We start from the raw sequence: 26,877 nt of genomic DNA, 5'->3' as shown, positions 1-26,877 counted from the left end.
TGCAAATCCTTTGGTAACCATTTTATACCATAAGCACTAAAAAATCCCAGCATTCTTAAATGTAATTAAACAGCACTCTGTCATTAGCTTTAAATAAAATGTTATTTACTATTGTTTTGAAAGTTGTTCTTTTTCTCAAAAGAATGCCTCTTGTGTTTATAGTTAGAAACATAAATTAGAATGTTTTATGCTAAAAAACATATAAATTGCACTAACTAATAATCATAACTGATTTGGCAATTAGCAACCATGTTGCTAATTACAAGACACCACATTTGCGTAGAAACCTTAGCTGCATTACTGCAAAGACCAATTGAGCCAATTTGTCACTCTGATTTGATTCTTTTCCTCACATTCAGTGACCATAATCTTAATCCTACAAAGACAATCAGAATAGTATCTATAAAATAAGAATGGTGTTTTTGCCTGAGGCATTGTGTGATTTATTAATTTCTATACTTATAGCAGTACCAACATTATGAATTATAAGGAGGAAACTGATTCCAATTTCACACATGAAAACAAGGGTGATCTACATCTATACAAATCTTCATTTTGGTTGGGGTTTTTGAATCTGCAACATGTATCTTTTCATTCAATAAATCTACTCTGTGGCAGCTGACACTGTGGGTGAGTCAACATGTTCTGGTTTTGTGGCTAAATTTAAGCTTATAGCTACTCCTGATGATCCTTTAGAAGTGAAAAGCAATCACAAACTCACACAGAGTTATGAAAGGACAAGCTCTTAGCAAAGTCAGTTTGAAGCATTAGTTATGAACTCAGCAAATGTTTCCAGACACTGAAACAATAATGGGTAGAGGCAGAGCAATGTAACTTACAAGCACCTTAACCGTGTGTTAGAATGTCCATGGCTATTTACCTCATTAGCATGCTCTTTACCTGCAAAAGACCAGAATAACCTTCAGCTGAGGCACCTGAGTCCTTTTTACATTATCAAAGCAGAGTAACAAATCTCTTGACTTTTGGTCATTTGCAAATACTTGATCAACACCCACATTCAGACATTTCTGTTGATCTAATTTTTCCAGAGAAGAAGAGCAAAACTGCCAGACATAAGTTCTGAAACTATTACAGGCATCTGCAAAGACAATTTTAGAGGCCAAGAGCTATTATGCAGACATTGACTCACTGTTCAGTAGTAATTTAGGCATTTACAGACAGAGGAGAAGACCTGCCTTTGGTCTAAGAGCATGGTTAATATTTTTTATATATGCAACACTAAGATAATTATCTCTCACTTTAACCTCTGGAGGGATGCCTGACTTGCAGCAAGAGTTTCATCAGTCCAAAATATTTTAAAAATATAGGTAGTTTTGGGGAACATAAGGTTAAGATGATGTAACTGTTTAACAATTCCAATACAGTAAGCAATTAACTATTTATCATAAACAATATTAAATTGGAATTAAAAGCTTTCCATATAAGTCTTTTTCACCTAGAAAAGTCTATCAGAGGTATTACTAGTCACACTGTAAACTCCATCACCAGAAAGAAACATGCGAAAAATACAAGTATATAGATATATATATATAATACATATATAAATAAAATACAAATACAGATATACATTACATACAGAAAATTTTCCTGTAAGGTTTCTGTTAATAGCAACTTTGTAGTTGCCAAGATTACCTACTTTCTTTTATTTTTTAACCCATCCATCTACCCTGTCAGCTTCCCTTTCTCACTTACAGATTATTCTTGATTTCTTTCCTCGCCTATGTAACACTTCCAGCACTGCTTGATCTGATATATTTAATCTTAAAATGGTATCAGATCAAGCACACTCTTTTATGCTGCCCCAGTAACACCAGCTTTAGCAGTCTGTTACCGGGATGTTCTCAAAATCGTTTCTCAGCCTTATGGCACCCTCCAAAAACCAAGAATATTTCTGCAAACCGATGTCCCAGGTTAACACTTCCTCCACCCTGTGCCAAAATGAAACCATATTCTGCTGTGATGTGTGCAAAAATCCATTGTTACTTAGAGAAGTAGCTGGGGCAAGCTATATGAAAAATGCTTCTCATTGATTTGTCTTGGTTCTTGCACTTTCTTATAAAATGTTGCTGGCTTAGTGTTCCACCCATCCTCTCACACTATCCATTTCACTCATTTCCCACAAAATATTTAAATTACATGTAAATTCCTTGGAATAACAGTTTTGTCTAGGATTACAATTTTATTTAAGCCTTTACACATCACTACAATGGAAGGAAGGAAAAAGCAGCACACATCAGAGCTTCGTTTTATTTTCTCGCGAGAAACATTGTTAAACTGATCACGAAATTCTAAATGATTCTTGTGTCTTGCTGTCAATGCTATGAGTCATCTGTTTGTTCTCTTTTTGTTCTTATCTTTGATGACCCACCTTGGCTACCCTGTATCCAAAAGCAGTAATTCACCGCTTTGGTGGTGAATCACCATTCAGGATTTAGATTTTTCCAATGAGTCATACTTAACCTTATAGAAAATAGAATGCTACATAAATTGTGCACTTTAACCATAGTGGGTTTAAATGTCCATGTCTGGAAAACAAAATTACGTATTTCAGTGATAGAAGTGAAATAAAATGTTGAACAGTAGTCTCTACTTAAAACTCTGTGTAAGTAAATCCATTTTTTTTAAATTCAATTAGAAAATATTGGTCAAAGTTCACACAACAGAGATACAATATTTTTTTCCATTGCTGCAGTCATGGGCTTAACAATCTCAATAGCATGTTCCCCATCTGCAAAGCCTGATAATATCAAAAACTCCCACCCACAAGACAATAGTATTCATATCCAGAAATTCCAAATGAGATCAGACCTACATTCCAGAAATTAGGCACACTCAGAGTCACTTTTCAGGAAAATTTATTGTATTGTATTTCCTTTCACCTGCTCTTCTTTGCACTGTACTATTCAATGCTAAACATCTGCCTTCTACCATAAGAATTCCTTGCGAGGAAAAGTTACTTGCAATCAGCATCAACTCCCATGTGCACAGACCACTTGTAGTTAATGAGAAAGCAGGGTTGGTTTTTTAGGTTTTTTGGGGTTTTATTTCCATTCTTATTTAAGAAAGGAATTAGCTCTTCAGAACAATGAATATCAAAGAGACTGAAATAAGCAAATGGAACCAAATAAGGCAACACGGTTTGCAGGCACTATGTTATCAAAATAATCTGCTAGCACCAATGGGTGCACCAGGGGTAATATTAACCTGAAGCTATATGCCTACAGAGCAGATTCAGACTCCAGTCTTGACTTGTCAGCAGAAGGATTCTGGCTGCTTTAAGTGCCTCCTAAATTTGCCATAACCCAGTCCCTAACGAATGCTGTTTCTCCATCAGTGAGCACAGCAACAGTGAGACTCTACCTATATTCTCAGTCATTACTGTTGAGACAGGGAAAACTACTGGAAATTGCTTCATTTTGTAGAAGAAAGAATGTAATAAGACACACAACAACATTGTATCACACCTGCATCACCTGTGAGGGGCAAGTAAGTTTTAGTTTCATTGGTTATAATAAAAGTTCAAACTATATTAAGGAATAGTCTGTAAGAATTTACTGATTACAGTGATGTGTAATTACTTTAAAATACATTTTTCTTCTTTTTAGTCTTTGTAGAAATATAAAAAGAGGCCATTGACTTTTGTGCATAGTTTACTAGATACTGGCATTAAGAAAGTGCAAATTAGTAAGACTTTAACATTTTAAAATGCTTTCAGATCAAAACATTAATTAATTATATTTGTTACATTAGATGTGTATAATTTCTAGTGTTAACCATTCTGTTGTTAAGACACTGACACTGGAATGCTAGTCTTAAATGCCTGGTACTTCAGCTATGTGTTCAGTCTCCTAGTTTCAGCTGAAGGAAACTTAATGTATTTACATGATGTAAAACTTGCAAACACAAAATATAACAGCAGATAGAGCTTGCAGATATGTGTGATGCAAAATACTGCTGGTGAATATACCCTGCAGGTAAATTTTTTGGTTTAGGCTTTAAAATGTACCTAGACAGATCAGCAAGACACTATCCTTCTCAAAGCTGAACATCACATATGTCAGAATATGCAGTTTATTTTCAGTCCACAAGGTAATCTTTTATAATACTGCAATATCTCAATATCAAATAAAATACAATAATCTCAAGGTTGCTAAAGCTAACATTCCAAAAGAGTAACTCAGCTATTGAGTTATGTACAGTGTATTCCACAAAAAATAAGAAGAAAAAACCTGAAAATTAAGTTGCCATGGACACTGATGCAACAACGACTATTTGAAAACAGTCCCATAACAATAAGCATATTTCTGATTGGAGTTCGGCAGAAAGGAAAACAAATATTGTCTCTTAAAGAATACTGAACTTCATCCATAGATCGTATAGTAATACTACATATTTATCCATATAATATTGATTTTTAGGCTAAGCTCTGTAAATAAAATGAAAGAACATGTATTTACAGATCAGAAGGATACATGCATGTGTCTGCTTGTACCAAATTGTCTTGTATAAAAACCTCTCATAGCATATTCCTTTAACAAATGTAATTTCTTTCATAAGTGGGCTATTGTTGTGGAATGCTATTCTCTCCTATTACAAAATTGCAAATCAAAGATAGACTCTAAACAATCTGCCAGCAGCCACACTTGGACTGTGAACTGAATGTGGGTCTTCTAATTCATGTGTTAGTTCCTCCAAGTGCTTAGACAACCATTCTCAATCTGTGGAGTGTGAAACACCAGCCCTAGAGATCATGAACAAGCTTTTTAAAAAATAAATAGAACATAAGTGAGAAATGTGACCATGCTGACAGTTCTCATTACACTGTGCTCACACAGGAGTCAAAAACTAAATTAAAAAAAAAAAAAAACCAAAGGTTTCTCAATTCTCATGGAATGTTATAATGTTGCCCATTATATTCATGCTTGGCCTCTGTATTTTAGCTTAATTTCCTATTTGTAAAAATAGCAAGTGTTATGGTGGAATTAAAATGTATATCCTACTTTCATGTGATATGTGACGTCACTAAACACAGTATAATTATTCACTACCCTTCTTCCATTTATATTTTGACATGCTTCTGGAAGGCAAACCTGGGTCTCTATGTACAGTGATTTTCTTTTTATCTCTGAAAGAAGAGGGTAAACTAGAATTCAGAGGTAAAAGTTTTCCCAGTATTTTTCATTCTTAGGACTTTTAGGACTAAACATAGGAGACAGGTAAAAGCAAAGTAGATGAAAAATTCTCCACAAGGGTGTTCTGCCCTTATTTGAGGGCCTTATAGTGAGGACCATGAAATGTCAAAGGGAAAGAAAAAAATCAACCCCCAAGAAAACATAAAAGTAGATAAAACAAGTAGAAACTGAACAGAAAATATCACACAGCATTTCAAGCATACATGTTATCCTAATTTTTTTTTACATACCAAGAACGTATTGAATTTAAAATGTCCTTCAATCAAAAGATGAATAATAGCCCAATTTTAATATATTATCTATCTTACCATTTCAAATTAATACAGTTGTAATTTATTTCAGCGTAATATAGGATTCTTTATATTTTCGTGACATTTATTGAACGCAGAGGTTTGGGGAGATGGGAAAGAATAAAATATGTGTAATACTCCTATATAAGAAAACTGTTGGGTTTGTTTGGTTTGGGGTTTTTTTATTGTTATTAAACACTCTCATATGGGCAAAGAGCAAAGAAAAGATCAAGAAAAAGCAAATGTAAAAGCTAAATCTAGGACAAAACTAAAGCTTAAGGAAAGGAAAGGAAAAAAAAAAGACTAAAAAAACTCTAGCTTTTGCAGTCAGTTTACTTCATTATTCATGTAGTTAAAATAACATACTGAAATAGTCCACACCTATCTTTTTAAAATACCTGCTGAACCTTAAAATGTATCTTGAATTATAAGTGTTTAGTTCTGTAAAACTAACATAACTAGCAAGATCATTTTTCCATTAGAAAAGTGACCAATTTGTCTCTGTCAGCAGCTGCAAAAGGGTATTACGCACCCAGAGAGAAGACTTTCTTGTCCAAGTCCAGACTGGTGGATGGCTTCTCTGCACCACCTTCACCTTTGGCTCTCCCTGGTGTTCCTAAACCTGTAAAACAGGACAGAAGGGGTTGAGGTCTCACTTAGTAGTGCTTTCAGGTACACCTCCACTGTGCCAAGTGACGGTATTACTTTGTTTTCCCAGCATATACAAGGTCTCATTGAGACGTGGGCAAATATATTTTAAGCCTCATTCTGTCTGAGAGGTGTTTTCAGGCACATGCTTTCAACCCGATACTTAAAAAGTTCTCAAATGACAATGTCGCTATTCTGCAGGTGGGATAAATGTCTTACCCAAAAGGTGCCTGCAGATGATAAGATCATTATCCTTGGTGATTTCAGCGCCAGAGTAGGTAAGAATTTTGATGCCTGGAAAGGAATATTAGGCAAGCATGGTGTTGGAAACTGCAACGATAATGGTCGACTTCCGCTAGAATTCTGTGCGGAGCAACAGCTCACCATCACTAATACTATCTTTCAGCAGAAAGATAGTCTGAAGACAACCTGGATGCACCCCAGATCTAAGTATTGGCACCTCATCGATTATGTCCTGGTGCAACGGAGAGAGTTCACGATGTCCACCATACCCACGTGATGCCCAGCGCAGAATGCCAAACAGACCATTGGCTTGTGCGCTGTAAACTCAACTTCAATCTCAAATTCAAACCTAAAAGGGGCAATATCCCAAGGAGAAGACTCCAAGTTAACAATCTCCAATCAGCCACAGTAAGAGACAGATTCCAGGCAAACCTTCAAGCTAGGCTTGAAAACCACTCCACAGACTCTGTAGATTACTCTCCTGAAACAATTTGGCACCATATTAAAACCAGCATCCTGCAATCCTCTAAAGAATCCTTAGGGTTCTCCCTCAAGAAGAACAAGGACTGGTTTGACGAAAACAATCAAGAAATCCAGGAATTGTTGAGGAAGAAGAGAACCGCCCACCAAGCACACCTTGCACTGCCATCCTGTCACGCAAGAAAAACAGCCTTTCGTCTCGCATGCAGCAAGCTCCAACAGAAACTCCGTGATCCAGAACAAGTGGTGGATCGATCTAGCTGAAAAAATTCAATTATGTGTGGACACAGGTGATCACAAAGGTTTCTATGAAGCCCTGAAAATAGCATACGGGCCTACATACCAGGTCCAAAGCCCTCTACTCAGTACTGATGGTCAAACACTTCTGACAGATAAAACCTCCATTCTGAATTGATGGTCTGAACACTTTCAGACTCTTTTCAGTACCAAACAAGACTCAGCAAGTCTCTTCAGCAGTCCAAGACTCAGCAATTCAGTCCATCACACAACAGCCAGTAAAGTATGAATTGGATACTGCCCCCACTTTAGGAGAAACCCTCAAGGCCATACAGAAGGTGAAAATCGACAAGGCAGCTGGGGTTGATGGAATTCCACCTGAAGTCTGGAAACATGGGGGCCTTGCACTCCACACCAAATTTCACGAGTTTGTGATGCTCTGTTGGGAACTCGGCGAACTACCATCAGACCTTCGTGATACAATCATCACTTTGTATAAGAAGAAAGGAATTAGATCAGATTGCTCAAACTATCGTGGTATTACTCTGCTCTCCATTGCCGGCAAAATCCTGGCAAGAATACTCTTGAACAGACTAATACCCGCTATTGCAGAAGGAATCCTACCTGAAAGTCAGTGTGGTTTCAGAGCCAACAGGAGGACCACAGACATGGTATTTGTTCTCAGACAACTGCAAGAGAAGTGTAGGGAACAGAACAAAGGTCTTTCTGTAACCTTTGTTGATCTCACCAAGGCTTTCAATACTGTGAGCAGAAAAGGTCTCCGGCAGATTTTGGAACGATTAGGTTGTCCCCCCAAGTTCCTTAAAATGATCATCTCACTCCATGAGGATCAGTACGGCCAAGTCAGATATGGCAACACCACCACCTGCATCTCCTAGAACGCTTCCATCAATGCTGCCTCCGTACAATCTTAAACATCCACTGGTCAGATTTTGTGACCAATACATCTGTTCTAGAGCAAGCAGCAGTCACAAGTATAGAGGCCATGTTGATGAGAACACAGCTGCGTTGGGCAGGGCAAGTCTCAAGGATGAAGGACCACTGCCTTCCTAAGATCCTGCTTTATGGTGAACTTGCCACTGGCTACCGCATGAGAGGAGCCCCAAAGAAAAGACACAAGGACTCCCTGAAACAACATCTCAGCCTTGGCCATATTGATCACCATAACTGGTCTACTCTGGCCTCCAATCGGGAGGCCTGGAGACACACCATCTATAACGCAGCTGTCTCCTTTGAGAACACACGCAGGATCACTCTCAAGGAGAAAAGGCAACGCAGAAAGAACCGTGTCTTGCAGAATATACCATCTAAGGAGTCCTTCTGCTGAGCCTTTTGCAATCAGATATGTCTGTCACGTATTGGCCTCATAAGCCACCAGCGTGTCTGTAACAAATGTGGATAGAACCTTCCCAAATCTTCGTTCGCGAAGCCTAGCCATGATGATGAAATGTTGTAGCTTAAAATCATCTTTCTTTTCCACCATGTAAGCGTGCTTATTGAGCTAACACAAACTCCCTGATTAGTTTAATGTTGTTTTCTATATTCCAAGCAAAAGTTCCAACTACTTGGCTCCTTTGAAAGATGCCTTAGGTGAGAGTTTTCTGTGCCATGTTCTAATGGGTTGCAAAAATGCATCCTAACACTGAAAGGGACATGGTCTAACCAACACAAGATGCCTGTAGTTGGGTGTGTGCTTCATGCACTTAGGTCCCCCAAGTGTACTATTAAGAAAAACTGAAGAATATCCTTTAAAAAGCAAAAACAATTTAGCTTTTATTTTAAGTAAATTAATTTTAATATTTAGTTCTGCCAGAAAAACCTTCAGTCTGAGTTTTACTTGCTGGAAATGTACCTCGGATTAGGTATTGGCATACTGCTCGTAGTCATAAATTCCTTAATGCTCCAAGTACCTTTTGTTCCCACAAGGACATAGTTCACAGTAATCTGCTTTGATTTCCTGATATTTCACATGCCTGCAAGGAAACAATTGTTCAAGTGGCTGCAGAGCTTTCCAACCAAATCTTATTGCCCATTCTGGCTGACCAGTATATGGTTACTGTTCTTTGCATGTATCACTTCTGTGTGGATGAATCTTAATATACAGCTTTAAAATACCATTAGCTGAAAAAATGAGTTCCAGTGGCAGGACTTAAAATAACTGCAGCCAACTTTAATACTATGATTTTAACAGTGTCTAGCTAAGTCTTCTAAATTGAGAAGTATCAGTTTGCAAATGCTGATTGAATTCATCTGACTGGTTAGTCTCTAACGTTTAAGGTTGTGAACACTAATATTAATAAGCCCCACAGACAAATAAAAGGCATTTTTGTGCATACTGTTTCTTGTTTTAATACTGAAAATGTTGTACATAAAGCTGCATGATTTTACTTTCCCAAGTTTACATGAATTCTAGTGCTCACAAATAGTATTACAATAAGACCTCTAGAATCTCTATCTTGTTCTGAAAGATACACAAAGACTTTTATTTTCTTATGCACTAATGGATTTAATTTCTTCAATCCAAAATTAAGACAGAAACTGCTGAGTTACCATACCTTCTCAGTTTGATTCTTGTCAAACCTGTCTACCCAAGTTCAAACTAAAACAAGCCATGGCTTTGTTAAGATATGTAGACATATCCTCTGTGACCTTGATAAACTCCACCAACTTTTTTCATAATAAGGCATTCGACAATTGTCAGGAACAGCTGAATACTGGTAGTCTGACATTAACCTAATAATGAGAAGTTTTCTCATCCCATGAGAAAACTTCAGACAGTCTTCTGAAAAGATTTCTTTGAACTATGAATACCTTGGATCATCAGGTGACAGCAATTCTTCATTCAAAAGTGGTTCTCAACTCTCACATGTCTACATAATATAAACTCAGCAAAGAATATTCTGTGGGCATCCCATTGCTGTTTCTCTCTTTGACATCAAATCCTTCTCATCATGTTGGGGCATCTGATGGGCAACACTTTCTAGGATGCTAGCAGGCTAGGAAATGGAGATCACCTGAATGTCAGGTTTGCTGTAAACTGAGTGGGTGTTACTTTTATGCGAGATTACTCAGAATATACACTTCACAGCAGTAACATAAATGTTCTTAATCTATATGATTTTTCAATTTTAGACTTCAAATGCTTAATGCTTTCTTTTTACCATGAATTTTGCAGCATGCAAAATCCCAATGAAAATGTATTTCTTCCTCTCCATTGGTTAAATTTAAAAAAAAAAAATATATATTCAGTATCTTAAAAAGCCCTTAGAAGAATTCTAGACTCATCATAATAATATTGTTTATACAAAAGGAATTTTCAAAATATATTTTTGTTGTAATAAGAACGTCATGAGTAAATTACTGTATCCAAACTCTGAAATGTTAACTGAATTCCTATTATGTAATTTTTGTTGTTAAAATCGAGTAGCTGTGAAACCTTTAACATGCTAAAACAATGCTTATGACCAAAACAGCTATGTTTTTAAATTTTTATATTGCTCTCTTTCTATAGATAATAACCAAAACAGCTATATACCTCCTTTCCATGGCAACCAAATGGTTCTAAAATAAGCCCTATATATACATATACGTATATGTGTGGATTGATTAGATAGATAGAAATGAACACAAGTCATTCAGTGCTGTTTCACTCTAATCTGCCCCAAGAGATCTATTAACAAGAAGCTGAGTTACCCTCACCTTCAGGGACAGGTCATAACATCCCCTAACAACCAAGATTAATGCATAAAAGCAATATTGTGGATTAAATAAACCTGAATTTTAATATGGCAATTATCATTTTCTTTAAAAAAAAAAAAAAAGAAAACATGTTTAGGTCACTAGCATGAAAAATTCTAACCTGTTTCTGTATTCATAATATATAATATCCAAGAATACCCATTTTATTCAGTTCTTATCCCAACCTTTACACATAAAAATCCTTTAGTACTACTATAAAAGCCTACAATGCCTCCTACTTTCTCTGTGTGTCACACTGCCTCATTGGGCTTAGCAACTCTGCAGTCCACCCTTCCCTTCTTGGGATCTTCACAGCAGATTTACCATTATCCAGCTCCAGTTTCAAGTCTACTTTATTTTTCCTCCAGTGATGACGTAATGCCCAATGTTCAATTACAGAGTTTTCTCCATACCTCATGCTCTCGTATAAGGTTTTCTCCTCTTATACAACCTCCTTGGTGATCCACAATCAACATAACCTGCCTGCAGCATTTTGCTTCATTTCCTGATATTTGCCAGCTTTCTGACTGTCATCTGTCTTCTTCAGGCTAGATATGGCAGAGTTTGACCTCCTGCCAGATTCAGCACATCGCTTGTTCAGTTCCCCAGGCCACCCTGGTCCTGCCTAGTAATTGTACTTGCAGTAGAAATAAGCAAGAAAAAAGATTGCAAAGTAGAAAGTGAACATTATGAAATACAAGTAATGGTGGCTACTTAAATCTTTTTTTGAAATAGAGCTTTGGTCAATGCCATCAGTTACCAAAAGTGATTGTTAAGCTGGTAAAGTATACAATCAATAAACAACAACAGAGTTGGGTTCTGGAACTTACTGTGAATTCCCTCTCTGAACAAAGTCTGAGCCCAAACCTAACAACTAAAAGGTGTATATTCAGAGTCCTCCAACAGGTGGTAAATGTACAACTGATCATATAATCACAAACCCTTATAGGAAAGAAATATGAAAGACTATGAAAAAACTCTACAAAAATAGGAAGGAATATGAAACACAGCAGTATAAATAAAGCTGTTGTGGTGGGGGGAAACAGTTTTCCCCCTGAAGCTATAAAGTGGTAAAACCCCAGGGGGTGGTGACCCTTGAGGTTTTACCCAATGAGCGCTTCTGCAAAATATAAACATATCACAAGCAGACCAGAAGAGAAGAGAGGTAGTTGTAGTTGTTGGAGAAGTAGCCATGTTGTAGAGCCATGAGGAGAGAGGGCAGGAGCCCGTCTGGGGGGGCCACGGCCCCCCAGCCCCCGGCTGGGGTCATAAAAACTCAGAAACAGTGTTAAACTGGACTGAGGTCTGTGACTGAGGCTGGAAGTTTTTTTCCTCCACCGTGAGCAGCAGAAGCGGCGGCAAAAACAACACTGGCCAGAGAAAGTGGCAGAGAACCAGAAGAGATAAGGAGCAGCAAACAGCATGCAGCCAAGGAAGACACAGAGTTGTTGGAGAGAAAGAGAGCCAGCAGCAGAGAGAGCAGAACTAAGCTCTACAGAGACAAGGTTTGGGTAAGAACTGAACCAAAACCCCCCCAAACTCCTTGGAGACCCCTCCTAGAGAGAGGAGGATGACGGACTCTTACTTGAAAGAGTCTTGGAGTGCTACAGCACTGCAGAAAGGAGCTGAAAAGCTCAGAAAGAATGCTGAGGGGGTGACCTTGGCCCCCCCTGCTGCCTTGAGACAGAGCACAGAGCTCTGCAAAGGGGACTTGAATCCCCTGAAGATACGGACTGTCATGAAGACCCCTGAGCTTCGTGATATGACCGTGGTGAGACGACCTTGTCCGGGTGAACACAGCCCATGGAAGAGAAGACCCTCGCTTGGAGACAAAGGGCCACGAGGGCTTGGATACGCCCTGGTCTGTACTGGCAGAGATCCAGCTACAGCTGCTGCATGAGAAGAAGAGATGCCTGCTGCCTTAGAGACACTGCTGCTCTGAGAGCGGAAAGGATCTTTTCCTTCTTCCCTCCTGGACTTTTATTTGGAGGGGAGAAGAGATTTGATCCATTGTAAATACTTTTATGTCATGGTAGAGATAGTTAAGATTGTACATAATGTATTGTAGTATTTATTTAGTACAGCATTGTAATATAATCCCTTCCCCCCATTTTGAGTCTTGTGTGGTGTCTGGAAAACCCATCTCACCCTGGGTTGAGATGTGGGAGGGGGGCTTGAACTAGAGAATTGGATTTTGGGGTTCTCAAACCATGACAGCTGTTTAAATGAGGTTTCATCAAAAGTAGGATTATGACTACAGCAAATTAGCATTTTCTTTAAGTAGCTTAGGGTATAAAGCTTCTCACAAATGAAATATATGAACAACTGCAAACAAAAACAAATAATAAAAAAGGACTATGAAGATTAAAGCTAGAGCGTTGCTACAGTCTGTAATTTGATAACTCTAGTGAATACATATATAAACATAAATGTATTCTAACTATGGCATCAAGGTTACAGGGAAAAGATAAGCATATTTTACTAGCTCATACAAAAGATCATGGCTCAGGCAATAGTCCTCTCCACAGTTGTCTGAACCAGCAACAGCAGCATTTACTGGAACAATCAAGAAAGTGGTGGAGAAATTTTAGTTTTGAATTCCCATATCTAGAAGCCAAATTAAGCAGAGGGTTGAGGAAAATATTTACTGCAGCTCAATATTTCATCATGGGTTGAGCTGTCTAGAAATTCCCCCACAGGATAATTTGCCATCAGATAGTGCTGCTTCTACAGGGTTAAAGCATTTTGCAGGAAAACGTGGGTTTCTTGCAGCGAAGCACTGAATAATGTCTGGAATATTTACCTTTCGCACAAGCATACTCATCGCAAAATGAAGTTATATCAGAACACAATACTTCTACCTTTATCAGAGGTGAATATTTACTCTCAAATTAATGGAACATTTTGATATGGCCAAAATTGGGTTTGCTGCATTTTATTTCATCTTGCAAATCAGAAATTTTCCATTCCTACTGAAGTTATTGCTGAGCAGGTTTCTTTCCTGACAGCGAAAATCACTCATCAACTTTGCAATAAGGAATAGTAATTAAAATTAGTAAAGAACAGAGCACAGACATAATAGGCATTTTCTAGAAGTGCTTGTGTAATTGTTCTTGTGAGCTATGACAATGAAAGTGTTGTCATAAATGAACTGAGTTGTCCCACTGAGAACAGGAAACCACTGGGAGAAGAGTGAGAAATTACGTTCCCTGAAGTTGTGCTAATGCTGGTCTAAAGCCCTCACCGTGCCTACCTGGTTGTATCAGAGTGTACAAGAAAATTAAGGGAAAAGAAGCAGAGTTTCCTCCAGACCAAGAGAAAGTTGACTGAGATGGGAAAGATGTCAGTATTGACAAACAAATCATCTACTCTCTGTTCTTAAGGGAGAGAGAAGCTCAGGGACAGTCATCTGCCCCTTCTGAAGGGGAGTGTGATCTATATCAAGGAACAATGCGCTAGAAAGTCTGGAAGAAAATTATACATGACTCAATGGCATTCTAAGCTTTTTTTTTTTTTTTTTTTTTTTTTGTACTGGCATTTGTTTATCCATCTCCTTCAGCGTGATGAGTTCAAGAGAGTGTAACAAGAAAGAAAAGTGGAGACTAAAATGTCCTACAAAGAACTACTAGAAGACAATGGTAAAGAAACAAATTTGAACTGGAAAGCTGTGTAAGTAATGGTTGATTTGAAAACAACAGTAAGGTTTTTAATCGTCAGGAATGAATATAAATGAATTCTCATATTCATCCACTGTTTTTATCTCTGTTATTGAGAAAGAGGAGAAGGAAGGTAGAGGATGGCATTGTATACACACTGTAATAGGAAATATGTAAATAACATTCTGCTATCTCTTGAATTATTGTCATAAGATTTCATAATAAGCTCAGAAGAAAAGAAGTTATCAGAGAATACAGGAAGCAAAAAAAACCACATTCAAGTGGAATAGAAAGTTGGACAGCAGAGACATAAAGTCAATACAGAAAGTAATGTTGGGATTTTTTTTCCTGATGAAGTGGTAGGGGTACAAATTTAAATTGAATGACAGAAAGCATTTGAAGCACCTAGGCAAATAAACTACTTGCAGCTCATATCCTTTCATGTATAATTCAAAAAAAAGTTCTTCTGTGCTCGAACATGGTAAAAACGAATTTTTAATAAAATGGAAAGGAGTATCAAGTAAAAAAAAGATAAACCCAAACCTTATTTGACTTTTCTAACCTGTTAGGGTAATATACATGTACATAATACACATAACCATAAAATTTGTAAGACTTCAATTGTACCTTCAATCTGCTAGAATCTGTTGCCTCTTGAAGCATCCTAATATTGTGCGGCTTCATGACAGCCTATCAGAAGGATTCCATTACTTAGCCTTTGACTTAGTCAATGAATGTGAATTGTTTTGAAGATATAGTTGCAAGAGAACATCACAATGAAGCAGATACCAGGCATTGCAGGAGGAAGGACTCCTTCATCACTGGCTGTGATGCCATCGGCTGCTGGCTGAGGGTGCACGTGGCTGCGAGCAGCTGTTGAACTGCCGGGACAGTCCTACCTTCCCCTCTCCTTTTCTGCACCCCGCACTGGGTTGCCACGGGTTTCTTCTCCCCACCTGGGGAAGTGAGACTTTGTTTTGTTTCTTCTGAAAGTTTTTGACTGCACCATTTGTTGTTTATTCAGATTTTGTTAATAAAAAGTGGTTCTTTTCCTTTTCCACACTTCCATCTGAAGTTCCTTAATTTCTAAATTGTAATCTTGTTAAACTAAGACAGAATTACAATTTACTAGGAAGATTCCAGTAAATACAATGATACAGAGAAAACTAGGTTTAACCCCCAAAGACAGATATATAACCGAGGACCCTGGGACAAGAAGAGAATGGTGTTCATTGACTCTTCTGCTGAGCACCACGTGGCCCCCCTGCGTGCAAAGTTGAAGGAAACCTATTGGTCCAGATGATGGTCACAGTTCTGTCAGAGTAATGATCGCAGTCTTGTTGAGAGTAGCAGTCACAGTCCTGTTGGAAGTCTGGTCCTCCTCTGGATCCAACAAGTCGTACCAGAAGTCCCAAAACCCCAAGATTATATATGGTCAGGTTCAGGTGGGAGTGGTCAGTACCTCCCTCAGGGTGGGGAGTTTCATATAAGAGTTATGGGTGACATAATTCTCTGAGTCATGGGATATTTTTGGAGTCTTTGACAGTCTGGGTCGTTGCAGCTGCCTATTATGCCAGTCCAGTATGGCCCAAGCAGAGATGACCCCTTAGGCTGTATGTGAATGTGCTAATGCCTCCCCAGAGGGGAGTTATCACAGCTGAGTCATTGGTGCCTTTAACACCCAGCTTGTAGCCTGAAGTGTCAGGTGTGCCCTGGGCAGCTGCTGCAAACGATCCATTATTAACAGTCCATCCGAAATGACAGAGAGGGTGTAGAATACACAGTTTTGGTCATACCCACATAGTGATAAACTGGTCCCTGTAACTAGGACAGATGTCATTTAGGGTCACTCCAGAGGCCCAGGAAGCTGCCAAGAAAGCAGGCGAATATTTCAGGTCTGCAGCTGCTGATTGAGTCCCTTGGGACAGCCCTAACTGAAGAGGGGTTAACTTTGCAGTCAGGAAGATGCAAGTTGTTGCAGATTTCTCTTTGGAAAATCAAAAAATTGGTATGATAGTCCTCCTAAACTGTGCTTATTTTTCAATCAGGTGCAACCTAAACAGCCTTGTAAATAAGGCCTCCTTATTCCCCTAAGAAAATGGAGGTTTGCCCCATGGAAACAGATGTGCATCTGTCTCTTCTAAGGCTCCTTGGACAGTCAGTGCTCTTCTCACCAAGTTGATCACCAAGAGCTTGCTCACCTTAAAAGTAGACAAGTAAAATAGATCAGCTAAATTGGTCTTATTTCTTTCTATTTTGAGGTAAGCAATTATGCAATGACATGTCTGTGTGTAAACATCTACAAAGCACAGTAGACTTTGAGTCAGGCTAATGCTTTGAGTTTGCTAAAAGGTCAAAGTTTGCAAAAGTTACAAAACCACCTTCATTTTTGTATCTACTGTAGTGGAGATCACACAGCCAGTTATCCCAAAGAGACTGCATGATTTTTCCCTATGTGAAGGGCCTTTCCTGCCCAGAGAAGGCTACTTTGTCAGCAGTCCTGTACAGGTTGCTTTGCACCACTGTGACCCTTATGTATACTAGAAAGCAGGGATAAGTATTTCACCCACCGTGCTTCCTGTGTTCTTTGGAGCTGTTGGTCATCGTTTTAGATCCCTGTCTATTGAGAAATCATTGCTGAGCAATCATGGGGTTTCGTTTTGATAACAGTTCATTCCACCTGCAAAAGCTGCAGAAGGATGCTTTTTCATCTCTCCACGAACTTATGGAAAAAGGAAGCAAGAGGGTTAAGCCTGAAGTGATCAATGTAAAATACTCCTTCTTCTCAGCTTCACCTTAAAGAATTTTTCTGAGTTTCTCAGCCTTATGCTGTAAACAGTAAGGAAAGGTCAGGGAAAAAACCAGCAAGAGGAGTCAAACTTACAGTCAAGGTAGTGGAACCCAAACTTCAACATGCATTTCCAACCACTGCAAAAGGGATCAGGCTGAAGGGTTTTTTTAAATGGGATATCAAAATTATACTTTAATTTAATAAGGTAATGTTCTTCTGTTTAAACATTTGTTTAGACTAGATTTTTTTGGTGACATGGGCAAACAAGTAAAATGTGATTTCAAATTCTCAATACTTTTTGAAGCATACATATTCTTCAAAAAAGCCAGCATCTGAGGATTAATGAAAATATTGATTCATGCAGGGCCAGAAGGGCAAAGGAAACAACCCTCTCCTTCCCTTAGGGTCTTTGTCTGGATGTAAGTGAAGATTTGGCGCATCTCTTCAAGTTTCCTCCATGTCAGGCAGCTGTCAGAGCAATATTTCCAAGCCCAATTCAAATGCCTGGGAGCAGTGCTGTGCCAGGCAGTGGCCCCATCACTCTTGTGCCTCTCCAGGACCTCCCCAGTCCCCAGAGTGCCTCACAGCTCAGCCTTTGTAAAGCTCTCCCTTAGAGTTTGCACCTTGTATCCCTACAAGATTTTTACCCTTGAACAATTTGGGGCTGTCAGAGTGACTCTATGGGCACAGGGCTCCTTCCTCTCCATTAAGAAATCATGGAAGATCTCTCTGGTCTGTCAGAGGATGTGTGCTGTTAATAGGCAAAACTCAACACTGTTATCTATCTCTCTTAGCATACTTTGTTCCCTTCAAGGTGTATTTTGTCCCTTAAATTGTATTTTTACTTATTAAGTCATAATCTGAATGAATGAATGAATGAATGAATGAATGAATCTAATAATCTGAAATAATTTTAGGAATTAATTAACAAGAGGTAAATAAAAATAACAAAGGAAGCCATATACTGTGAGTTTCCCCACCTCTATGAAGTTTAATTTTTGCTAAAAAAGGAGCAGTAAACAAATCACAAATTTCAGTCAAATTCTATTTATATTGTTAGTAGATAACACTGTATATATTTTGTTATATTTTCCACCTAAGACAAAAGTTATCTTCATTAACTTCATGAAACCCTATCTCTCAGTGAAAAAACCTAGGGTATTCGCTGTGCATTAAGTGAGAATATAATTTTCCAGCTGTATTATTTTGATTAACTAATTGATATTACAAAATAAGTTACTGCATTTACTAGCACCTAAGGCACTGCATGTCTGTGAATATGAACCTGTGTGAGTGTCTTGCAAAGAGTCACCACTCTGCCAGGAACAGCAGCATGGTGTTTGCCTTCCCCTATGCCTTGTGTTCACCACAGCCCCCAAGAGCTGGTAAAACTACGTGGCATCAGTACTCATCAGAGTCATGGCAGGCACTGCATGTGCACTGTGCTCATATCTCCAATTATACCCATGCTTTGGAGACAGAGGTCAATACTACTCACTTACCCTGGTTTTTGAGGGAAAATCTGAGCACACCATACTTATGCAGATAACGTTCAGAGACTACAGAATTATAGAATCATAGAATGGTTTGGGTTGGAAGGGACCTTAATGATCATTTAATTCCAATCTCCTCTGCGATGGGCAGGCACACCTCCCACTAGAACAGCTTCTCAAGGCCTAATCCAATATAGTCATGACCACTGCCAGGGATGGGACACCCACAGCTTCTCAGGAAGGTAACCTGTTCCAGTGTCTCACCAGCCTCACAGTAAAGAATTTCTTTCTAATATCTAACCTAAATTCCCCCTCTTTCTGTTTGAAGCTATTCTGCCTTGTCCTACCATTGCAGTTCCTGACGAACAGTCCTTCTCCAGCTTCCCTGTAGGCCCCTTCAGATACTGGAAGGTTGCTATGAGGTCTCTAAGCAATATTCTCTTCTTCAGGCTGAACAGCCCTAAATTTCACAGCCTGTCTTCAAAGGGGATATGCTCCAGTCCTCTTGTCAACCCCATGGCCTCCTCTAGACTTGCTCAAACAGTTCCATGTCCTTCTTATGTCGGGGATATCAGAACTGGATGTAGTACTCCAGATGGGGTCTCCCAGGAGCAAAGTGTGGGGGGGAGAATCACCACCTTCATCCTGCTAACCACACTGTTTTTGACATGCTTAATAATAGCAGTTATCCATAAAACGTTATTTATTTATATTAAAGATATATAAATTCTTCAAATTTATCTCTGGATGGTATTCCACCTTTACATTTTGGTGACTATGCTCAGGAATAATTAATAAGGTCTATTCTCATCTACATGCTTCTTGGTTTTTTGGGTATTAATGTTCATGCTAGAAAGGTACATGTTTCTGCTATTTCAAAATTCAGTGAAAATGGGCAAGCCAGCCTTTCAAAATGTCTTGTAAATTGTTCAGTCTTGGTGCAATAAAAATTTGGTTGATGTAGATTCAAAGTACACACTGTTCAAAGATTTATAGCAATGACTTACAGGTTACTAGAGGGCTAGAAGTATATCACTGATACATACTTATTCTTCTTTTCCCTACATCTTAAAAAAAGATACATTCACTGAAAACTTTTGCCTTTTTTGTCGAACACCCTAAGAGCACAAAACTGGTTATGCTGTCTGAGCTAATCAAATCCAATTCCATTATGAAGGCAAATACATCACAGTATTACATAACAGGTTTTCCACACTGATGCCCAGAATATTTGTAGATATTTGCTGTTTGTGCTGTTTCTTTTGACCTTCTCAATTTCTCTACTTTTTCTTTCCTTCTTCTTTCTTTTCTTGGCCTCTGGTCCTTTCCTATTTTGATGGTCATTTTCTCTTTCTTAATTAGCTTTCTGGAAGCTTCAGCCTCCCTCTTTCTTACTTGTTTACAGCCACCTAATTTATTGTTCCTCCTAGTTTCTGTCTCACTTATGCTTTACTTCCCTCTGTAAGATAGGAAGAGTTGTAAGAGTCTTGCTGCCTTCACTCTTTGACTTTTTCCCTGGAAAATGTCCAAAAGGGTTTGGGGTTTTCGCGCCCTCTCATTTATAGCGCTACAAATGAAAGATTGTGCATGAGTTCCAGATGACTCCGTGAAAGTAATCCCAATAAAAACAAACAAGCAAATATATAAGATCAGATTCTTTACCTTCTTGCAAGTAACATATTTTTGATACTTGAAGGAAGTTATATCACCTCAAACTTGGTTATATAAAATATATGCACTGAACGATGCTTTAATAGCAAGTTCCCTATCCCTTTCTCTGAAGATTTTAAAGGTTCTGTATTGCTATTCATTATATTTGTAGGCTGAACACTCTTTCATATTAATTAATCTGCTCAATTTCATTCTTACATAAATTTACTCTGAAATAATATAAATATTAAAACTATTAAATACATTCTAGCTCATGTTATTAGATATATTTCACATCTATCTTTTGTCTTTTCTTTTGTTTGGGAGCAGGCAGGGCATGAGAGTTTAGTTTGCAAGTCTTTCATATTTCTGCTAATGTAAAATGACAGTCTTTCATAATTCTGCCAAAACGTCAATTCTTTAGTCTATTAAAGGCTAGAAGTTGCATCCGCATAAAACTGACAAAGTATATCACACTGAAATTGACAGAATAACTATAATGCAATGGAGATGTGTCTTAATTACAACTCCCTCCCAGACACACTGAGCTTCCCAATGTAATTTTAATTCTTTTTGTCTATTAAATCTACAACCACTTATTACTATTGCTATATATCACATCAGAAGAGTACTCCCTTCAGGAAGGAATTGCCATTTTTAACAAAAAAATTGCCTTCTCACCATGCAGTCCCTTATCATCAGAATTGCTGCCAATGAGTTAAATCCAAAAAATGTTACTCTGCAGAACACTGCATCCATCAGCAAAACAGGAATCCTTAATGTAAGGAATGCAGAAATATCTGTTTACTAACTGTTAGAAGTGACACACTAGGTTCTGTACGCCAGAGAAACCTACAGAGTTGCCTTTACTTTAAACAAAAAAGTGTCTTCTTATATTTTTTTCAACTCGTTTTTCTCAGTCATCATATGGAGGCTGATGACACATCAATAATTTGTTTTCTGTAAATTTTGGGTGCCCATTTTAAAATGAATTTGCTAGCTCTTTTTGTATTTCTACTTCAACTAAAAATATTCATGTGATATCAAATTTGATCCATATATCCAATGCCATTGAATAGTATCATACTAGACAGTCAAACTAAATTCAAGTGAATATAGCTCAGAGAGGACTGAGAGAATTTACTTCTGTTTGAAAAGTGGTTGACTGGCTTTGGGTCCAGTAGAAAAATAATACTTAAGTGTAATTTCAGACTTAAATTTTTACAGCCACCTGGGTACCCCTGTCTTTTTTCAAGTTGCAGTTGATTTGACAAAAATTAGGAGGAATATATAGAAAAATTTTTTAAAAAAATCAAGGAGTCCTTGTTTGTCTCTTGTTAGTGTTTAATTCTGGTGATCTCCTAACAGTTTGCATCAATCTCTCCAACTTTCAAACAGCAACATGCTTGATAAGAACTACAGCAACTGTCTGAACATTTAGGTTGTCTTTTGGCTTCTTTATCATTATGCCTACTAAACAAAAAAAAAAAAAAAGTCAGGGTGCTTGTACACAGAAAGTACGTGGCAACAAAACAATTGATAGAGTCAATGGATTCTTCTTTCATCTGTGTACACTGTATTTTACTTCAATGGTAACACCTTTGGGACAGGAGTCAGCTTTCTGCCCCAGATTTGGAGACATACAGTCTAACACTGTAGTTTGTAGTTGTTTCTAGGTAGTACAGACAAGAATAAGAATAACTATAATACATTACTAGCCCAACATCAGAGACCATAAGTCCTGTTAAGAACACATATTCTAAGCTAGACAGAGAGGAGTATAAATTACAGAACAATAAACTGAACAGTAGAGTAAGGCGAGATATGTGTAAGTAGGAGATAATAATTACCACTACAACTCAGATAAAACTATTCAGAATAAATGCATAAAAATACCAAGTCATTTTTCAGTTATTACTGCTTATGAAATATATGCTGGGAATGAGAAACTTTAGTCATAAAAAGAAAGCAGAGAAGAGATATTATCATGGTGTCTCACACTCAGTGATAATATTTACTCAGCAAGAAAGATAACACAAGAATGAGAACAAGAAACAGAAAATAACATAGGAAGAAAAAACATTATAAAAACAAACTATCTACTGTGCTGTGGGATCACCTAATATCAGACTCACAAAGGCACTGTTTGATATACACCTCAGAGGATTTTTCAGAAATAGCACAGGTGAATGCCCTTAAAACATCATGTTCTTACCAAAATCCCATCACCTTAACCTACCATGTTCTCCTGTATTTTTCTGGCTTTCTGAATCCATGCTGGAGATTCCAGGAAGAGAGAGGAACAATGTCTTATATTTATACACACATATACACCAGGCACTAAATTAATACTAGAACTACTGTTCTGTGAGATGGAGTCCTCCCACAGATCACGCATATGTCACCTTTCTGCTCCTTCAGCAACAGTACAAAGGAGAGAGACACCTTTTCAAGCTGTACTCTTTGATCAAATATTTGTCCTTCCAGGAAAAGACATAAGCCTGATCTCAAGTGTTTTGTGGGTTGTGTTCAACACATGGGTAGACAGTGAGACCATGTTTGACTGGCTTAGCCAAATGTCAGGGAAATTCTTTATAGTGTCCAACCCCAGCTAAAGGAGGGGGTTTCACATAAATTTTAATGAAAATCTTGTTAAATATTAAAACATAACATGTGTCAGAATGTTTCAATCCAAGCAATTAATGATTTAGGTACTGTCAGATTGCCTTTGTTGATGAATAATGAAATGAAAATCATGCTTGTTGCATTGATTATGTCAAAAAATTTAAACAGTTTGATGGATATTATTAAGGTTTCACTGAGTGTTAGATTATGTTATTGTTTACCTTGGGTGAACACCAGGTATTCACTGGGCCTGCACCCAACCTCTCTCCAGAGGGAAAGGGGAGGAGGGAAGAAGGAGAAGAAGGGAAAAAACTATGAAAACAGAAACTGCCAAGAAAAGCGGTTTTATATGTACACAGAGAGGAAGAAAAAAAATTATAAACACTGTACACACAGAGAAAAACTAAAAACAAAGACTACTTCCCACAACAAATGCTTTTCTCCCCTGAAGAAGCGGTCCATCCACAACCATGCAGCTACTTGGAAGAGAGAAGGACCTCACTTCTTTCTCGTCTATTATATCTGAGCTGACATAACATAGTATGGAATATCTTATTGGTAAAATATACATCAGGTGATCTATTCTAGTTCCATTTCCCTCTCAGAGAGGGTAACAAATCTACTACGTATTATCAGTCATTTAATGAAAGATATAATTTTAAGCCCTTGTAGGTAGTAAAATAATCTTATTGGAGTAGAATAGAATAGAATAGAATAGAATAGAATAATAGACTAGACTAGACTAGACTAGACTAGACTAGAATAGACTAGAATAGAGTAGAATAGAATAGAATAGAATAGAATCAGGTTCTTCACACAGGATTGCTGGGCACTGGAACAGGCTCCCCAGAGAAGTGGTCACCTCACCAAGCCTGCCAGAGCTCAAGAAGCTTTTGGACAATACTCTTGGGCACATGGTGTGACTCTTGGGAATAGGTCTATGCAGGTCTAAGGGTTGGACTTGATTGCGGGTTCCTTTCAACTCATCCCTTTCAATTCATCATATTGTGTGATTCTATGATTCTGTGGTTGTGTAACATTAACAATAAAGCAGTATAATAAATAGGCTAGAACAGAATAGAATAGAATAAAATAACGATGAAAGCTGCGTAACAAGAAATCAGTATTTTATTGAAGGAGAACTGAATAAAAAGACAGAGAATGCTGCAAAGTAAATAAATAAAGAGCAGAGTGACATTTGTTAATACATTTTTGTAACTATTTGCATTCCAGACACACTTTTTTTGTTTGTCTTCAGGAATTCAATTACCTTGCAACATGCTTGACAGTACAACCTGGAAACTGAAATCAATTCCCAGCATCAAACAATTCCCAGAGAAATAAAACCAAAACAAAAGACATAGCCTTATACAGAAAGATTTAAACTTTATTAATAAATAGGAGTGCTGGTACATAGCTTAGGCAGGTTAAATGAATAGATTTTTCAGACACTATCAACATTCAGTAGTAACAGTAGATATAATAATGAAAGTTCTCAATAAATAGAGTTTATAGGACCAGTCTTGAGTATTTGTTACCCCAACATGCATGACCATGTATGTTAGACTTCAGTTTCCAAGGCCCACAGTCTAAAATTCTTTTTCCAAATTAAAATCCATTTTATTATGTAAAAAATTTCCCACACCTATGATTCTGGGAATCGATTATTATTTATTTTCTAGATAAGCCAATAATTTTAGACATTATATGTCTCAGTGGAATAAGATTATACTGCTTTCAATGGGGGCTCCCAATCTTCCTACTAAAATTGTTCCATCTTGTGTTGACAAAACGTGTTGAAATTCAACTGTAGGGTAAACACTCTAATCTTTTTTGTTACTCTCAAACTCTAACTGTCAAACTCAACAAATATTTCAATATACTAGAATTTTTATTTTTATTTTTATTTTTTTTTTAAAAAGGAACTACTTCAGAAATGGAATTGATGGCATAATCCCAATGCCAGTTATATAGATCTATCCTAAGAGCTAAAAGAGCAAACTGACCTCAGACTGGGGTGGAAATTGGATCCAATTCTCCATTATCTTCCATAAGCATCTTAAATGCAGTGATTTAAAAAGCAACCCTTCTTCCAGAGCTTTGCAGTTTCAGCTTTTATCCGTATTTTCAAGATAAATTCATTTTTAAAGACCAGTTGTTATTTAAATAGAGTATAGCAATCAAGACCACAGGTTTGGAAGTTTTTGAAAATTAAGCTAGTTAAATCAGAAACTGGAAATACATTATACATCACCAAAAAAAAAAAAAAGTTCATCTGATAAGACTTTGTCATGATAATTCAAAAATGCCACAGTGAAACTGTGTCCTTCTGCAGCCAATAACATTGAAAAAGTGGATCTAGTATTTTTTAAAGTGATATGAATGCTTTGAGGACACCTGTAACAAAGCAACCCAGACATAAAAATAGCTGGTAAAAAGCACTGATGTTCAGCACAGCAAAAATTCTTCAAATAATGCAGAGCTGGACAAGGCATTCACCCAAATCTGGCAGAATCCTGCTCTCACTATTTTCATGAACCACTACATGTAAACTTTGCATTATGTCACTTTATATTCTTATACCATTGTGATTACAATTATGGTATATATTCTCAACTGTAACAAGGGCACATCTGATACCAACCAGGTGTTGGCAGTTCTGTAATACCACCAGCACCCAGCTGTGGGGAGGATCCTGCAGACTGACAGCAAATAGGTCATAATAGACAGCTCCCCTGGTCAAAACTGTCCTGATGTAGCTGGTGCTTCCCAACAGATGGGTAGGACCTCAGCTCTCCTGCCTACTCCAGGTGACATGGAGAGCAGCCTCCACCAGGATCACAAAACGTGATAGTCCACTGCCTCTGCAATGTCCTTTCTCCAGAAACAGCCTGCGTGCCTCTGCTGAGTGGGCTCTGGAGTCACAGCAGCAGAGTGTCCATGATTTGAGACTTTCAGCAGCAGCAGCATGTGGGTCTCCATGAGCACATGGGTCTGACAGCCGAAGGCAGGCAGGCAGGCTGGGTAGCCTGCGGGACATCCTTAGGGCCAAGCATGGGCACACTAGAAACAGATGGTGAATAGCCTCAGACACTTCAACCTTAAGACTGCTCCTGATCACAGTGCAGCAACAGGGTAAATACTTGGCCAATAATACACCTTAAAGTTGAAATTACATACTTTCATCTTTAACTTAAAAAACCCTCAGTTCACATCAAAGGAGGCTTTTTAATTCTCTCCTTAAAAAATAAAAGTTTTACTCCAAATATATGTTATAAATGTTAAAAATACTAAAAAATAGTAGCAGTAAGCATATATCATTTTTAAGGGTGGCTGAGTACAATGAACAGTTAATTTTTTAAGCATCTTACAAAGATGCTTAAAACTAAAACCTAAAAATTCCACTAATATAATTCACACACTTTTCCTATATTCATCTTTTCCCAGTAGTATTTTCCGCTTATCGTATTAGAGCATGTTTTAACACAAAAGATAGGAAGGGTTTAGATACACATAAAGCATCAAATAATAACTATCACATTCTTTTCAGTTGGCAGCATTACTTTTAGGTTCAGTAAATTCAATGTGGAAAGCAAAACCACTCATAGAATGCAAAAACTGTTAATCCATGTTATTTTTGATAACTTCTAACTGTTATTACTCTGCAGTGTGAAACCCCTCAGGAGTAGAGAAAACTGACAGATGTAATAAAAAAAAACCACTTAGTCAAACATATTATTAAATTGCATGAAAATTCGACATGCACAGAGTCTTTCCAGGTGTTTTAAAATC

General features: G+C 37.7%; 1 long non-coding RNA gene across 4 annotated transcripts in view; it reads right to left on the bottom strand.

Annotated features, from left to right (window-relative positions):
- LOC113992403 overlaps window positions 1-26,877 on the bottom strand; it is a 69,688-nt gene that overhangs the window by 26,464 nt on the left and 16,347 nt on the right. For 3 of the 4 annotated variants that reach the window (XR_005564246.1, XR_005564245.1, XR_005564248.1), the window contains exon 4: window positions 6,036-6,125. This is a non-coding gene — a long non-coding RNA (uncharacterized LOC113992403). Of the gene's footprint in view, window positions 1-839; window positions 901-6,035; window positions 6,126-26,877 lie in introns of all 4 variants that reach the window. The other variant, XR_005564247.1, reaches the window with a different exon arrangement.

The sequence above is a fragment of the Pipra filicauda genome, unplaced genomic scaffold (assembly GCF_003945595.2).
Source record: "Pipra filicauda isolate LSUMZ 115617 unplaced genomic scaffold, ASM394559v2 scaffold29_size4552773_pilon, whole genome shotgun sequence".
Lineage (NCBI taxonomy): Eukaryota > Metazoa > Chordata > Aves > Passeriformes > Pipridae > Pipra > Pipra filicauda.
The sequence above is the reverse complement of the archived record's forward strand: the minus strand, read 5'-3'. Positions and strand labels throughout refer to the sequence as shown.